Source organism: Lottia gigantea (assembly GCF_000327385.1).
Source record: "Lottia gigantea unplaced genomic scaffold LOTGIsca_1, whole genome shotgun sequence".
NCBI classification, from domain to species: Eukaryota; Metazoa; Mollusca; class Gastropoda; family Lottiidae; genus Lottia; species Lottia gigantea.
Window position 1 is genome coordinate 8,807,937 of NW_008706746.1, and position 19,160 is coordinate 8,827,096.

Here is a 19,160-nt window from a genome sequence, read left to right on the forward strand (position 1 = left end):
TACAGAAACATTTGCTGTGAAGTTATCAAACCCTACGGGGGGCGCTGTAATAGGTCCTCAATCCTCAGTCGTCATCAGTATTCTGTCTAACGATGATGCTCATGGTATTATTGAATTTTCTCAGGTAAATAATTCTTTCAACTTATATAATCATAGTTTGATGTGTTGTTGCTTATAACTTTTGTTTATTGTTTTTTAGCAAAGATTTTGTGAAGGCTCATTTATCAGAGATTAAAGACAAAGTATGCTTCCTCAACCTTTAAGCTAAAATCTTCAGAGTTATAGATCTATTAAGCTTCAAATTTGAAAAACTCGAATCTATGAAGATAATACATGTATTAGATATAATATTCATAATCATAAGACATTATGAGTACATGGAGTCGGCCTTTATTTTGAGTTTTGATAGTTATAGTTATATTTGTTGTAATTCTTCATTACAGGAGTCTCTATTAGTCCGAGCTACAGAACAACCTGATCGTGATTCTTCTGTTCAGTTTACCCTGGAACGTAAACTAGGTATATATGGGCGTGTTGTAGTAAAATGGTCAACCAGTGGTGATAATGATGGAGAAAATGATATCGCACCAACCTCAGGAAATGTAAGTTTCTCACTTCTGAATAATTTACATTTGATTAATGTAAACAATATCTCAGATTCAATTTAGATTTAAACAATATTTTGTGAAATGTACATGTAAATTATATATTTTTTTGATTAATGTAAACTATATATTTTTTTGATTAATGTAAACTATATATTTTTTTGATTAATGTAAACTATATATTTTTTTGATTAATGTAAACTATATATTTTTTTGATTAATGTAAACTATATATTTTTTTGATTAATGTAAACTATATATTTTTTTGATTAATGTAAACTATATATTTTTTTGATTAATGTAAACTATATATTTTTTTGATTAATGTAAACTATATATTTTTTTGATTAATGTAAACTATATATTTTTTTGATTAATGTAAACTATATTTTTTTTGATTAATGTAAAATATATTTTTTTTTGATTAATGTAAAATATATTTTGTCCAATTTCAACAATATTTTTTATTTAATATTTCAGGTTGTGTTTGGTAATGGAGTATCTATAGCAACTATAACACTAACTATCAGAGATGACAGTATTTCTGAGTTTGATGAAACAACGTTTATCAAACTAGATGAAATAATAGAAACTGGCACTAATTTAGATTCCAGAGGAGCCAAAATAGGTGGGTCTTGGAATTGGAAGTGATATATATATGCCATATATCATCTTGAAACTGATGTAAGACATAATCGTTACATACCAATCTGAAATATCTATTGTGTCAGGGTACTTTTGTATCAAAATGAGTCATTTTCTACTCTTTATTATCATGTCCCTAGATATTGGCTTCTTAAAATTTTTACAAAAGTTTGTATCATTTTGGTATTTGAGAAATTGTACTATTTTATTACAGGTGAAAACAATGTAGCAACATTGATTATCCAGGCTAATGATTCTCCATTTGGAGTTGTATCCTGGGAAAAATCACTACAGTCGGTAACAGAACCAGAAGGTACTGATGCTACAGTAACTGTTACTATGATAAGAGAACAAGGAACAACTGGCAGCATTAGAATCTCTTTTGCGTAAGTAAAAATTAATCTACCATATTAGCTAGACTTTTTGGATATCAAAACAAACCACGATATAGAATGAAAATGTTTAGCAATGTAGATATTCAAAAGGGCTGTTGAGTTGACAGACTTTTTCTTCCGAACAGATTATCCATGTGGACTCTCTGAAAGGGATACCAACTGGAAGAAAACCATGAGATTAGAAAAGCTGTTTAATTACAGATATAAAACAAAAGAAAATTTATAAATAATATAAATCTTTATAACTTCAGAACATCCAGTGCTGTAACTCTTGATCCTCGTAACCAAGCAACATCTGGTGAAGATTATGTTTCTAGACTTGGTAAAGTTACAATGGAAGAAGGTGTTACCAGGGCAACTGTAGACATTACTATTAAACATGTTAGTTTATTTTATTTGTAGTGATTTTTTATTTTTGAATTGTGAGGCAAGACACAGGATTCTGTGTGTGTTTTTCACTTTTTTGTTTTACCTTAACAGGAATTTGGTCTAGATCATGGTGGCACATGATAATCTTACCAGTATGAATCATATTGATCATTAAGTGAGGGAGCTGAGTCTACTGAGGCTCGCAGACATTACTTTTCCTTTTTTCTGGTGCCAGCACTGGTTCTTCCGGGAGTTGACCCAGTGTTTGCTTTCATCCCCAGCATTAGTTTTTTCTTAAAAAAAATTGTAGATTTAAATAAATTCTATATTTCTGTGTTGTTAGGATGATATTCCTGAAGCTGATGAAAAGTTCCTAATCAATATAACTGATGCTGAATTACTGGGAGGTAACCCTAACACTGATTCTAAACCCAGTATTAAAATACCAGGAAATGTCATGGAGATCAGAATACCAGAGAATGATAATGCTAGAGGTCTGGTGGAATTTGATGTTGAAACAGTGAGTATTAATAAAGATGTTAGATATTATCTCCCTTTCATTCTGAATTATTGCCCTTAGCTTTGTCAAAGACATAATATTGACTTACATATGTATGATTGATAATATAATTTGATGAATCTCACCTTCTATTTATTTTTATAAATCATTTCAGAATATTGAAGGTAGAGTAGATCTGTATGAAGAATTTGGTAAAAACAACACATTTTCATTGAAATTAAAACGTAGTGTAGGAGTTGTGGGTACAGTCACTGTGACCTGGGAGGCTGACCCAAAAGAAGCCACGATCTTGGATTACTTCCCTTCCAGTGGTACGATACGATTTGAAGATGGTCAAACAGAGGCTATGTTACAGATCACCATTTTAGACGACACCATTCCTGAAGACCTTGAGGTAAATACTCATCAGGGTTATTTTGAAGTTTATATCACATGTTTTTACCTACTTTTCTTATAACATGATCAAATGTTCACTTCTATGCAATGTCAGGTGCCTTTTTTTCGCACAAAAAATTTAGTCATGAAGTAATTCTCAAATATCAACACCTGGCTCATTCTGACAAAACTTTTGTTTTTCTTAAGCTTGGATCCAAAGATCATGAAAGCACAGTCCTTGGCATCAATCAACCATCTTCTATTGAATTCTTAAGAAGCAAGAAATTTTCTGGTTCTAGTTATTAGAAGGGGTTTAACAAACAAGTTGTGGAATTAAATAGAGACACAGATTCACATACCTTCATTAGGATTCGAACCCTTGGCGCCTAGAACTAGTGATAGCTCTCTAATAATGATTTTATATATTTCAGATGTTTGAAGTGAGACTAATTGCTATAAATGGTGGAGCTTCTATTGGTGCAACCAGATCTGTAATTGTGGCCATCTTGAAAAATGATTCACCAAATGGTTTATTTTTGTTTACTACTCCAGAGGTAAGTTTACTTCCTGAATTTAATCTGGCAAACCAACATAGTATAGATTATAGAATGAGTTTTTGAAATGGAAATAAGTGCAATTACGTGATTTCAGTTACTTTTTCAATAGTGAATTTTTTTATTTTTTTTACTTCTTAATGAATATAACTCTTGCAAATTGAGCAATGTTACCAAACCAAAATTACTGTGAAGGATTTTTGTAATTTTTTAAATAAATCCTGTCTCAAGTTAAGTATCTTTGTGTGCCCTTTAGTTATATTTGTGTGTTGTATGTATTCCTATTTTATTTGTAGGTTGAAATGAAAGAATCTAAGTCTGACAATGATCCTGAAGGTCAAGCTACACTACGTGTTGGAAGACAACAAGGTTCAGAAGGATTAGTTGTTGTAAAATGGCAACTCAATGCAGAGGCTGCTCCTGATTTTATGGAACCTCATGGTGGAGAAATACAGTTCAGTGATGTAAGTTTTAAATCGCCTGTTTCCACTTGAGTGTAAGTGGTATTGGATCAAATATGGTGTGGGTATTTTTTGAATCCGCTATATAACTACTGGTGGAAAAAATGTCCTAGGTCCTTTTGCAACCTTGTGGTCAGGTAGTGGATATTATCACTCATTTATGGCCCTTTTATGTTTCCTCAAGTATTTTCTCTTTTCTATGGATCAGATAAATGATAATAGATCATTAACAATTGTAAATGTGTATTTTTCAGGGAGAGACAGAAAAGGCCATCTTGTTAAAATCCAAGCCCGATAAAATCAGAGAGGGTAGAGAAGAGTTCACAGTGTCATTGATCTCAGCCACTAACAATGGGGATATCTCACCAACAATGGGTGATGCTAAGGTAGCTATCCTCCCTGATGCTGGAGCAAGTGGTACAATCTCAATTAAACCTGACTCTCAGACTGTATATATTGGTGAAATGGGAGAGTCCAATCCTGGGTATGATGGTAAGGTAGAGATTGTGTTAACGAGAGGTGATGGTATATTTGGTGAAGTGACAGTCACATGGTCTATATCACCAAGAGAAAATCAAGCCTTTCAACAACTGGAAGGAAGTGTAAAATTTGTTGATCGTCAACCAGAAGCAAAGATCATTGTCCAGGTAGGTTGTTGTTTTCTCAGTTTAATTATCTCAAGAGTGGTATATTGGGTCCTTATCAACAGAATGCTTCTTTAGTTTCTACTCATTTAGTGTGAAAAATGAAAAATTAACAACAATTGTGGATTCAAAGTGACCAATCAAAAATATAATGACCACTTTATGAGTATTTCTCTGAGAACTATTCTAATATCACACCAATACTAAAAATTGTACGTACTTGCTTCCTGCTAAAGTCGATGTATGGTTGTCAGAAATATTCGGCATAACATTATTGTAAGTTTACATTACCAAGATTTCTGATTGATTGATGCTATTGCTGATATATTGACCATTAAAAATCTAGAATTTAACTAGATCCAAGAACTCATGGTTACAGATTTTCTGAGAATAAGAAATATTTTTATTGTATCTTTTGCTTTCAGTCTAAAGATGATCTGAACCCAGAATTAAGAAAGATCTACACCCTCCAGATTAATTCAGCATCAGGTGGCGCTACGATATCCACAGACCCATCAGAGCGCAGTAGTAATATTATCTTCGTAGCCAGCGATTACCCACATGGTGTATTCCAGTTCTCACAGCCTGCTGTTACCACGGTAACAGAAGATACAGGAATGGTAAGAATTGGTTTTGTTTTTTGAGATAAGTAGAGAGAGAGAATCAACAGACTAAAAAGGGACAGAGGAATGACTGGGTGAAGGTATTAGGGCTGAATTTCAAGAAGGGAAAAACTTATTAAGTCTGAAGGCTCAAGAAATCTTTTGATTTTTCCTTCAAATATTGTAAATGTTAAGTTTATTTCATTCCTTTTTATTATTTTAATTTTGAAGACTGCAGATTTCTAATTTTTCATCCAAACGAACAACACACAGCTAAAGTATATTTTCATTGTTGTTTCAGGTTGAAATTCCAGTTTTAAGACAGAATGGTGATAATGGAAGAGTTCTGATTTCCTATACCACGTCTCCTGGTACAGCAGTAGAGAATGAGGATTATTTCCCCACAGCTGGAACCCTGACATTTGAAAATGGAGTCCGCAGTCAGTCTATTGGTGTGAACATCATGCCAGATAATACCCCAGAAGGACCTGAAACTTTCTACATCAATATAACCTCAGTTTCACTAAGTCCAAGGTGAGTCCAAGCATGGTTTGTGCTTTACATACATATTTTCACAGGATGACAGGAAACTGACACATGTCTGATCCACTGTCAAAACCTTTGGCACCCTTCATTTACAGATATTTCTCGTAAATAATGTTAAGGTCACAAGATTGGCATGATCTTATTTTGGAAAACACGAAAATGAACAACTGAGATTTTTTTTTCAAATAACACAGATGTTGCCTGGTCTGGTGCTTAAGTCAAGCTAGCTAACAGATTCCTAGTACAACAGGACATAAGAGTTCTATAATCTGATCATTTTTAGACTTGAAGTAACTTTAAAACTATAATGGTTTATTTCCAGTAACAATGACTATAGTATCAGGAATGGTTTACAGTTGGACATGGAACCAGTTTCAGGCTTGAATAATGTCATGTCTGTTGTCATAGAGAAGAATGATAATGCTGAAGGAACATTAGATTTTGCACCTGAAGCTCTCAATTTTGAAGGTAATATTTATTTTTTGTTGATATGATCTACATTAGATAAATTCTGCTTGCCTTACAAGAATAATTTAGTATTTGAATACGATACAGTGTATGTCATAAAATAAAAATAAAAACAAAGGCTGATATTTCAGAAAATGGTACAATCTATAAAGCTGTAATTTGGTGAAAAGATGCATAATATCTCTAATATAAATTCAAACATCAAAATATTAATATGGTCTTAGCTTTGATACTCTATGAATAATTTTGAAATGAAAAGATGTGTCGCTTTTCTGCAGCACCTGCTATAAATATTATTGAACTGTATTATAGTTGAAGAAGAGAGTGGTATGGCTAGAATACCAGTGATAAGAGTTGGTGGTGACCATGGAAGAGTAAGCATACTGTATCGTACAGTCAATGAGACAGCTACTATAGGGTCTGACTATATCGGGTCAGCTGGTGAAGTGTATTTTGATTCTGGTATAATGAGAAATACTATCAATATTACTATTAGAGATGATACTGAGATGGAATTTGAAGAGAAGTTTAAAGTTATATTAACTGGAGTTACAGGTATAACTTTTATTCTATTTGCTATACTGACTTATGGGTCTGGCAACCCAGATTTAAATAAGTCATTGAAGGGTAAATCAGTATAATGGACTGGGGTTGTGCATGTCTAACATTTACAGAGTCTTCATTGTGAAATATGCTTCAAATATATTTTTCTTGTCATATTATTCATTGTATTGTCGGATCTCACTTGAGTGTTATGGATCTAATTTTGACCGATGTAAAATAAAAAATTTATCATAATTATTATAATGGCAATATATATATATATAAAAAATGGTTATTAAAGTAATTGATATTTGAAGGTAATAGTTTTATATTTTATGGTTTTTTTTTTTTTTACATATTTGTAGGAGGAGCTAAGCTAGGAAGTAACACCCAATCAACAGTCACTATATTAAAATCAGACTATCCCAATGGTAAATTTGGGTTTTTGGGTCAGAGTGAGATTATTATGGCTAACCCTGAACGAGATGCGTCCCAGATGTTTGCTATTGAGAGAACTAATGGTCTACTGGGCCAACAGGAGGTAAGGAAGTTTTAATTTACATATACTTAGCTAAATTGAACAGAATTTATAAGTACATATATAGGTCTAGCTTTGTGTCCTGGGACCGCGCTTTTTCAAACTAAACCAACTTCTATATACCTCTCTCTAAATGATTTACCCGTTAAAAAACTTAATCACTGAGTGGCTTAATCTTTTCTGGACTAATTTCTCATTTTACCTATAAACAATTTTAGGAATTATGATATTATGCTAATACTTTAGTTGTTATTGGGAATTGTGGCATTTTGATCATAATATATAATCTTGTAGGTATTTTGGAGAATTATGGGACCCAACAACCCCAATCTGGTACTGGAAGATTCCAGTGACATCAGTGTGGACATTAATAATATACAGACAACCAGTGGTAGTCTTGTATGGCAAGACGGTGAATCAGGCTCTAAACAGTTTCAACTGGATGTAAAAGCCTACAGTAGTTGGGAGATACAGAAGAAGTATATAATAGAGATCTATAAAGTAACAGGTGCTCCTAGCAGTGTAGGCAATGGTGAAATCAGTAAAGACACTGGTAAAGTCAGTCTTACGGTCAGTAACAATCTTAAATCTGTTTTAAATTCAATTGTGGTCTGCTTTCTTTATTATTTTTCACCTTGTACAACATAATATTGTACTTTTGTATAATGTTTAATTGACATCGAGTTGTTCGAGGAAGATTTTGTCACAAATTGGTGACCAATAAAGTAATTATTATTATAGTCTAGTTTCTATTTCCTTGCCTTACAATATTTTTTATACCAACAGATAGAGAAATTTGGAGATCCGAATGGTGTGGTACGATTTGATACAGCAGCTCAGATAGCTAGAGATGTGGAGGAACCAGACGGCAAGAGTACAGATGTACTGAAACTGACTTTCCCGGTTAAGAGAAGGGAGGGAACTGGTATTGTGGGCACTATAAAGGTTAGAATTTACTTGTGACTGATGTCATTCTACATCTTGAATCATAGTTCCAGTAGTTCTATAGATCCTTGGTCTATCAGCTCAATTCAATTTTGTTCCCAGTTAACCACATGGGTCTAAACTCTTATCCAATCTCCCTTTGATAGGTGCCACATTTTGATATTTCCCTGTCATTTCAATGATATTTCAACTTGTAGAATTGTAGATGCTATTTGAAATTTGAACCACTAATGATTTTGGAGATCAATGTGATTGTAGAATGTCCATTCGAACTATTACTATTACTATTATCTTTTGTAGATCAACTGGGTTGTAGAAGGTCCTGTAGATTCAGAAAGTGATGTGAGACCTCTGAATGGGTCTCTATTATTATCCAATGAACAGAGGTCTGGAGATATAGTGCTAGATATTCTGGCAGACGATGTCCCTGAATTGACAGAATCTTTTACATTGAAACTAGAGAGTGTTGAGGGTGGAGCTGAATTAGATGATGTGTTTACTTCTTCAGCTTTCAGTATCAGGTAAAAAAGATGGTTGTTTTGTGTGCCCTTTCCCAACAAATCTGTATCTAATGATAGACATTGTTAGATCTCATATCATGTATTTAAGCATTCAATTTATGCATGATCTTGTGGTGGCAAAGAACACCCCCAAAAACATGTAGATTATAACCGTCAGATGATAGTAGCCAGTATTGCACAGAAGATTGATGATGAATGTTCATATAGAGAAAATGACTATACATTTATCATTGCAGATATAATGACAATCCTCATGGTTTATTTGGTGTAGTACCTAGTAGACAGGCTGTTACAGTAGACCCTGTTGATCTCTCACGTCATGTTTCCTTAAACTTTACTAGAGATGCTGGTACATTTGGTAGTGTTGTTTTAACATATACCTTGAAATATGACAAGGTAAAGTTCAATATTTTGTCTTAAATTACTGTTTTAAATGAATGTAGTTCTCTAAATATCTAAATTTCAGCTTTCTGTATCAGTTTTGAAAATTAAAACCTGACATGCAGTTGAGATTTGTTGGTACATCCAGACCATTATAGACAATCTCACAAGCAGTTATTATAAATGCAATTATCATAATTGTAATATCTGTACAAAGGAATGTAACTGATGACCCCACAGCCCTCTCAGCCTCCTACGTATGTAACAGGTAAATCTTGTGTAAGTGTATAATGTCAATATTATTTTGGATAGCCCAACTTAACTACTTCTGTTTTTTACAGCAACAAGCTGGAGTAGTGTTATCTAAAAATACTGGTACTGTTACATTTGATGAGGGTTCATCATGGAAAACACAGGTTATTGATATAGAAGGCAATGGTTTCCTAGAGCTCGGTTCAACATTTACTTTGGTCTTGATGGAAGTCAGATTCATTGGTGAAGGTAATATAGACTTCAAATATTACTGGCTAATTATTGTTTTAAAATGATCAAAACTTTAAGTTAAACTGATTTATTCATGTGTTCTATAAAAAGAAAATTAGTTTTTATTTCCACCCAACCGTTTTGATTGATTTTATATCAGAAACACAACGGCATAACAAGAGTTTATATGAGTTTTAATATACAGTTCAATGTGTTAATGTTTGGCTATAATCTTGATGGTGCTTGATTGGTGAGGTCTGCTCACATGGGATTCATGAAATCAACCAGAAGTTTAATAAATGAGTTAGAACTTTCTGTAAAGAATGACTGAGAAAGGAAAGAAGTGTAAGGTTTGAATGTAACAACATATACTGTTCTATTGATGCCCATGATGAGAACAGAAGGCACCAGTTCAGATCTCACCAATCATATGCCACCCTTGGGCCCCTCAGCGCCATAGGTGATAAGCTATTTTGGATTTATTCAGTTACCATAGAACCAGAGTTATTACCAGGACAAACCCAGGTGAAGATTTCAGTACCTGAAGAAGCAGCTAATACTAAGATTGGTTTTGAGGAGATTATAGTCTCAGTTGATGAAGGTTGGTTCTTTGGTGTATAAAATCTCAGTTCCATAAAATGAAATATATTACTTGAATGTGGCAAATATTTTCAGGCAGGCAGTTGATCAGCTGCCAACTTAAGTTATCAAAATGTCTTGGACCCTTGGTTATGCAGGTGGTTGCAATTAAAAATCTCTTCAGTTTCAATTGACCAAAGTAGAATTGAAACTAAAAAAGGCATGAATATTTTGAAATTTAAGACAAGGAGGGAAGTTTTGAATAGTTTGCCTTCATTTTAGAAACTGATATAGCAGAATTGAACGTAACACGAGAAGGGACTTATGGTAGTTTGACTATAGATTGGGAAGGTGGATATCTAGCAAACTCTCTACCAGCAGGAGTACAGAATGGTATTATAACACCTTCAACAGGTGCACTGTCAATTCCACATGGTGATAGATTTAAAACTTTCTCTGTACAGGTATGTGATTACAGATTAAGATTGATTAGGTTGAGAACTAGCACCATGCCCATGTTTCTCAAAGAGATCTTTTGAATGAATGAAATTTTGTGTGTAATTGGTAGATTTGTGAAAAGGACAGCCTTGACTGTTAAAGATACATGTTATTATCAGTCATATATGATTGAAGTATCCAAGATTTCAAGGCACATTTGTTCCAATGAGCCATTTTTTGAATTTTTGTAAATCACTCTGAATTTTGTATTTTTTATAAAGTTGAGGCCAAGTCTTGGAGTTGTGGAAATGTTTGTGATCAGATTACCCAGGCCTCCGGTTCTAACTGTCAGTGGTGGTGGACAACTAATGGCTGGTATGACAGAAGCTAAAATTGAACCAAATGGAGTAATAAGATTTTCTAAAGATTCAACTGTACCAAGTGTCACTGAATTAGACGGAAAGGTAACAAAATACTGTTCTGTTCTCATTTGTATGGTTTCATGTTCCATTCCATGTTCTCTTCTGGTCTGTTTTGTTCTTTTCTGTACTGTTCTGCCATTTTCTGTTCTGTTCTGCTCTAGGCTACTCTGTTCTGTTCTTTTCAGATATGTTTTGTTCTATTCTGCTTGTTCTGTTATTTTCCATTCTGTTCCATTCCCAGAATTTAACTTTATGTATTCCACTGTAGGTTATAATGAAAGTAGATAGAGTGTATGGTTCAGAGGGAAAGATAGAAATAACATATGATACACAGGAGAATACAGCTCAGGAAGGTGTTGATTATAGACCACCTAATGTAGGCATAATTACCCTAGAGCCTAGAGTGGTTTCAGCACAATTTGAAATTGAGGTGAGTCTTCAAACTTTATCAGCTATGTGAGCTCTCCATAAGGATTGTAGAGTATTATAGTAGCTAACACTATTAGCTCTGTGGACTCAGTTGTTATTGTAGTAGATCTCATATTAAATAAATTCATATATTCTGTGATAACTGGGCAGGTTGAGTTTACTAATGATTAATGTATGTATTATATTTAGATTGTACAAGATACCCAAGCAGAGAGAGATGAAGATTTCTTTGTTAATTTAACAAGTGTCATCAAATTTCCTACCACACCAGATAAACGTAAGATACTTTGATAAATCATTGATGTACAATCATATGACAATTATAAGTAACTTTGTTGTAATAAGACAGTTTTTATGCATAATTATTTGTCTCTTGGGTTTCAAAAATAGAATATAGCAACCTGTTTTCTGGAATATTTGACTTTGAATTATGTTTTTTTTAATTATCTTTGCAAACTAATTATGATTATGAAGTTAAGATGCCTGCATTTCATTTTGTTTATGTAAAGCCAGTACTATATAATTTGTATATATATTACAGAGAAATCTCCCAGACTGAGTTCTGTTTATTCCAACTCAGTGGTCACTATAAAACAGAGTAATGATCCCTATGGTATTTTATCATTAAGACCGTTATCTACCACTGTTGAAGAAAAATATGAAGATGTCACTCTTCGTATTGAACGTTCAGGTAAGAAGATATTTGGTGTCATAATTGAAGAATGATAGGTATACATTTTTTTTTTTAAGTAAACAAGCTCCCTTATTGTACTGTCACCATTTAAAAAGTAAGATTTGGAATATTTTAACAAGTGAAAACCTCCTTTGTTGTCTTATCATAGGTAACTTGCAGCATTACAAAAATATTTTCTATAAACTAAGTCACAAGAAATAATTGAGGTGTTCAAAATATCACAAAACAATCAATATTCATTCTCCAAAAATGGTTGTTAAGATACTGAAAAACAAAAACACCATTTTTCTGATACCTAAATACACCAAAAAAAAAGAAAGAAACTTGATGATGAAATCTATTTGATACAGGTGGTCTATATGGTAGTGTTGGTGTAAGAGTAAGAACTATTGGAGGTGGTGAAGCCTGGACAACACAAATCATAGAACGACCAGGTCCAGACAACAATACCATAGCTAATATACTGGGTAATAGAGACAAAACTAGAACAGCCAGAAATGGACGAGATTATCAAGCCATTGATAAAACTTTTGACTTTTTGGTTAGTTTTATTATATGATAACTTGTCTTTGTATTTCTTTTTTACTCTCTTTCTTTTATGGTTATTAACATTTGGTTACACTCAATGTCTGGAAAAAAATAAATTGACCTGCATAAGAAGTTTTTGGTCAGATCTGAAATTGAATGTTAATAGTTTAAACTGTTGTTGTTTTTCAGCCAAATGAAGAGGTAAAAGAATTTAAACTAACTATATTTGATGATGAACAAGCAGAACCTGCTGAAACTGTTTTAGTTTACCTCACAGACCCACTAGGTGGAGCTACTATAGCTCAGGGTCAACAACATGGTGGACGAACTGTAAGTTTTTAAAATTATAAAGTAGATTTGCCCACCCAACGACAGCAATGTTTAATTCAAATTTACAGTTATATATCATATCATGAAATTATGTGTAAAGTTATATTTTCAATTTAGAAACAATTCATAATTAATGTCTTCTAGCTATAGAGAGGGGTGGCCAAATTGTGACCGTGCACATACAAATTTTTTACAGAAAATAGTCTAGTGATATGGATTGGGCAACAGGATATCATCTGTAACCCTTCTCCATATAATTTTACTTCAATACATATGCTGTCTAAGAGTGACAAGTACAATCAAAGAGTGCTTTAATGTTCTGAATGAGAGATTTTTTTATATCCAATTTTCATCCTATTCCAGGGATTCTCTATCATCACTATAGCAGAAAGTGATTTGTTTAATGGTGTCATAGGATTCGCTCCTAAATCAAAGACTGTTACAGCCAATGAAGATACAAACCCCAATATAGAATTGACACTGGCTAGATTAAAAGTCAGTGAATTCTTCAATGAAGTTACTGTAAGTTATTAAAATTTGTTGTGTAGTTGTTGTTGATCAAAATACACATATTGTTAAATTTAAATTGAGTTATAATTGACAAAATTCAAGGTTTAAGTCATAATAAAGATTAGTAATAAAAATAAAATGAAATATAAAAATGTTGAAGGAGAGGGGATGCAATCTTCTAGACATCTAGGTAACTAACTAACAATTTAAATCAAAAACACCAAAGATTTCAATGGATAAATATTGAATTATTTTCTAGGTATCATGGAGAGCAAAGGTCTCTAAAACAAGTGATGAAGCTATGGATTCTACTCTAGCTAATCAACTAGATCAGTTAGCTAACACTATAACTTGTCCACCAAATACAGCTACCTGTACATTTATTGTTCCTTTAAAGAACGACCAGGTTTGTAGAAATATTATTTTGTAAATCAACTTCCTGAAGAAGTCCCTTATTTCCATTCTATTTCTATAGCAAGTTAGCTTAAGTTACAAGAGATGCAATGATGGATTATTGGATGTTGTGCTGTTTGCAGAAACCATTTGTCCACTATTTAAAATGATCAGGGATAGGTATTGGTCATGTTTCATGTCTATTTCGTTCGATTTTAATATCTGATTGATAGATTTGTCAATTCTTTTGTTGGATATTTCTACATTCAGGCTATGAACCTTTTTCTTGATATTTCAGACACCAGAAGAAGCGTTTAGTTTTATAGTTGTATTAACTGATGTTAGTAATGGAGCTACGTTAGATAATAGTAGTTTAATATCAACTGTTAATGTACAACCTAGTGATGATATTAGAGGTGTTATACAATTTACTGAGGCTTCTAGGTAATTAGCTATGTTCTTTACTCTTTTCAAATAACAAATTTTACTTCTACTGTTTTGTATGAGGCGTGATCAGGATATTTGTAGGATAATATATATGCAGATAGGAATATTTGGGGTTTTTTTCACATAGTGTTTATATTTATATTTTGGTGTAAATGGCATATATTGTTAACCTTTTGTCAATATTATTATAGTATTATATTATACTATTTCTTTTGGTTATTGTATAGACTTGTGATAGTATCAGAAGAAGATAGAGATGTAACATTAAGAGTGGAGAGAACACAAGGAAAAGGTTATTTGATACAAGTAGGCTATGAAACAAGACAGCAAAATAACCAAACAACAGAATCGAATATAATCATCTCTCCTGCTTTAGATGGTCAGGATTTCTCTGGAGAATCAGGAACTTTACAATTTTTACCAGGTTCATCAGTAAGTTGCATTTTATCATAAATTTTGCTTTGTAGATTTTATGATATTTTTCAGTTATGAAACATAAGATTTGAACGACATTTAGAAGCAAAGAGCACATGATATATTCCTTGTTTTTGTATTATTATGAAAAATCATCCTTGTCAAATCCTAACAAATTTTAGATGTCATAGGCCATGGAGTCTCTTTAAAGGTGAATTTGTAGTAAACATGCTAAGTTTCAGGATAGCATTACCAGAAGGTGCCCGATTATTAAATTTTTGACAACTGAGTGAACTTTGTATTTGATAGGTATATTTACTATTATTTCAGGAAGTTGGATCAATCAGTTTAATATTAACACCAGTGTTAGCCTCAGATAATCCATTACCAAAACAGTTTAATGTTTACCTTAAATTACCCAGTAATGGAGCAAGGTAGGTTACATAACAAAACAGATGACAGGTACTTTCTAATTTCACTATCCAGTTGAAATAGTATGAAAGCATGATGGATATTCAAGGTTTTGTGTTGACTTTTAAAAAGATAACACATTTTTAATGTGATTTTGAGTGATGTGTTTGTAATGTTCATCAATAAATCTCATGAAAAGCACTGTTCTGTTCAATTTACTACTCTGGACTTCAATGCAGGATATTGTCAATTTACGGATAACTGTTAGTATTGTTACCACTAAGGCATCTTGATTTCCTGTGAATTTGACTTCAAGCCAATTGGTATTAATTTAGGGTATGGATGATAAGAAAGCCAATGTCACTAGATTAAAAGTTAAGGACTTTGTTGCATTATTTATTCATCTTCTTTTAGGTTAAGTCCAGAATATTCAATGGCCACGGTTCGTATAGTGAGTAAAGATGAACTATTTATATGGAGAACTGTAAGTGGAGAGCAGTCTGGTCCTCTAACTGATGCCAATATATTGACGTGAGTAGCCATTTTTTTGAAGTCATTCTTGACATAAGTGTACATTATTGATGTTATGATACCTAATGTGTGTTCTTATTGATTAAAATACCTTCATTTCTTAATCTAATTTTCTTAATTTTTTTATCGTCCCTTTTATCTTGATGATGCCATTATAAATTGTTGAAATGTCATGTAGAATAACATTCAGGAGTAGTACACCATTATGTTTATATTGAAATATTGTTTTTATGTCTATCTTTCTATAGATTTCAATCCTAATGAATTTTTATCTATTACTTTTAGACTTCTAGGCAGTTTGGATAATGTTGCTCAAGGAGATATTTCAGAAAATGAAATGAAACTGATAGAATCAAGTTTACGTAAGATCTTGGATGAGGGTGGAAAAAGAAGGTAAGGAAAATGGTGACATGGCAAGCAAAATAGTCTATGAGTAAAGCTTTCATAGAAACTTTGGTCACAAATCAAGGGATTAACCATTAAAACTGAGAGATTCTACATTTATTTTTAACTTTATTTCAGATTTCCACCTCAAGTAGATAGACCAATGATGAACCTGTTCTGTAAATTATTAGACTCAGAAAAAGAAGATGCCACAAAAGGAAGACATTCTTTGACTAAATTATTCGAGGATTTTGCTTATATTCTAGTCACTGATACTCCTTGTCCAGCTACAGGATTGTAAGTTTATTTCATTGCTGTTAATGATAGATTGAGCTTCAACTCATTAACAAGAAGGGCTGAAAGTCAACTCTCAAAGTTCTGACTCTTTAATCCTAAATCTCTACTTGCCTTGAGGGGCATTCAAATTGCTATTCCACTGGAAACAGACTTATCCATATTATTGACCTAGAATTTATTCTATTGATATTGTTTGGCAAATCTAATGGCAAAATAATTGTCCAATGTACAGAGCAATATTGTGAAAGTATGAACTGGAATCATTAGATGGTGTATTGGTGTTTTGTTCTAATTATTTTGTGTGTATGAAAATGAATGATGGATCTATTACAGACAAACCCGTCAATGTTCATCAGCTGTAATATCAGGAGGAAGATGGACAGCTGATCAGATTGAAAATTATGAATACAAAGCTCAGTAAGTTGTTTATCTTACTTAATCTTGGTTGTAATCTATATATATATATATATATATATAATCTTCATATTTTAAAGGTTTCTTACTTATTTTCATATTTTTGAATACTTATTCCGTACTGAAAAGACTTTTGCACTGTGAAAGCTGTAGATATCATACTTTGTCTTCAATGAATATGGAATATTGATATTTTCAACTGTGCTTTTACCTACTGAATATGAATCAAAAATTAAACTTCGTAAGTAATCATGAATCATATCGACTTTTTTATTTACAGAAGACAAGATACTTTTGTTATAGCTGATGGTTTCTTACCTCCAACTAGTAGTGTGGAACAAAAGGTAATACATGTATTTTGATTCTAAGAACATGAAATTATTTACTTTGACTTACTGGGAAAATGCCAATTTCATTAAACAGAAATTCAAAAATGAAGACAATATTCTTATAGTAAATAAACTTTATTATTGTATACATGTATTTCAGTGTGAAGATTTTCATATGATAGAATATAACAGTATACAGTGGTTTAAAGAAGAAAATCAACCTGAATTACTAAATAATAGGGTGAGAAAACGTTTTAATCAATGTTGCCTGTATATATTATCAACTGACCTAATACATGCTGTGTACTTTGAATCAGTCTTACTATATTATTATGAAAGCCTTTAAGTTTTGTCTTATGAATAGTAATTATCAGCAGTCCATAAAAAAAGATTTCAATTTTTCAATATTTACATCAGAATTTTGCTGATTTAAAATAATAACCAGTATCATTTTCTAGATTTCATGTATATTTTCTTTTGTTGGTTTGAAACTTTTCAATCTGCCAACCAGCTGTGAATTCAGCCACCCCTCTGCACCATGTGATGCTCATGTTTTGTATTTGGAACATAATTCTATCTCCAGGTGGTAGCCTTTGGAATAAAAGGAAGAGATTCACAATCGATTGACAATCCTGTTAAATTTAGAATTCATACTCCTGATAGAAGAATAGCCACCAAGAGAGCTGAGTAAGTTTCAGAGATTTGAAACAATTAAAAGTGATATACATGTCATTACCAGACTTTATGTTTTTAGAAATTTCAGACATCACATTCTAATACATTCACAAGTAACATCAGGAGCCTGTATGCCTTGCTAATGTTATATCACCCTTTACAGTAATTATATCAAAGATATATTGTAGTCTGAATAGGTGCTGTATAAGTTTTGATTTTAGCTGGCCATTACTTCTCAAAGTTATGATCAATTACTGATTATATTTCATCTGTTCAAGTGAAGTTGTTTTTCTTCTAGATGTGCATATTATGATGAAGCAACAAGAAAATGGAGTGGACAATCTGATGTATGTAGTGTAACTAATAATTTAGAGATAGCAGTAGATAGCTATGTTGATTGTTCATGTAATCATATGACTAGTTATGCTGTAATAGGCAAGACCTATGAAGAGGGAATTGTAGGCTATGTTATATGGTTTTATATTGCTTGTTTTATCTGTATGGTAGGTATTCCTTATCACTTTTATGAACGAATTTCGAAACACTTGATTGTACTTATCGTTTGAGGAATCCACTTCTAGACGATCATTACTCCTGATTTTGTCATTCTTTGGAGGGAATTTGTTTTGCTTGTTCCGATTTTTATATAATTCAGACTAAGGGATTGAATACATGGTTATTTCTGTAATGTTTGTAGATTATATCCTTTCAAAATGACATGTAATATTTCATTTACAAGTCGATGGTTTTCTGTTGCACTATTGTGGACTTTATGGATTGAATATCTGTTGTAGTTTCACTGCTTATATTGAGTCAGAAATTGTATGGCTATTCTCCATAGTGTAACTAATATACTTATATATTTATTTCAGACCTGTTTAGCGATTGTTATTTTATGTCATCATGTGTGCTCAGTTCACCCAATGTTTGCAGCTAGTTTGTTGATGCATATGTGTTTTGCTGCCATGATGACTCAGGTTAGTTTTGATTTCTTATACAATTTTTCAATTTGTCCACACACAATTAACAGCTCTGATCTGGATGCAAACCATTTTATTTTGAGACTTTTTAGCATTATCCCCTTGCCTCAATTGTTTAATCTTATTTTCATACCTCTAATCTCTCATATACATAATTTTTTATTTATATTTTTTGAATTATTCTGTGGTATTTTTTCAATATTTTGTATACTGTATATTTGCATGTATAATGCGCAGTATTTGAACCTTATACATGTCTATAATAGTGAGTTCTTTAGATAATTCATATGATGGTACGTTTTCCATGTTTCAGATCTGTATAGTGGTGTCAGCCTATCTCAGTCCTACTGATATCCTGGT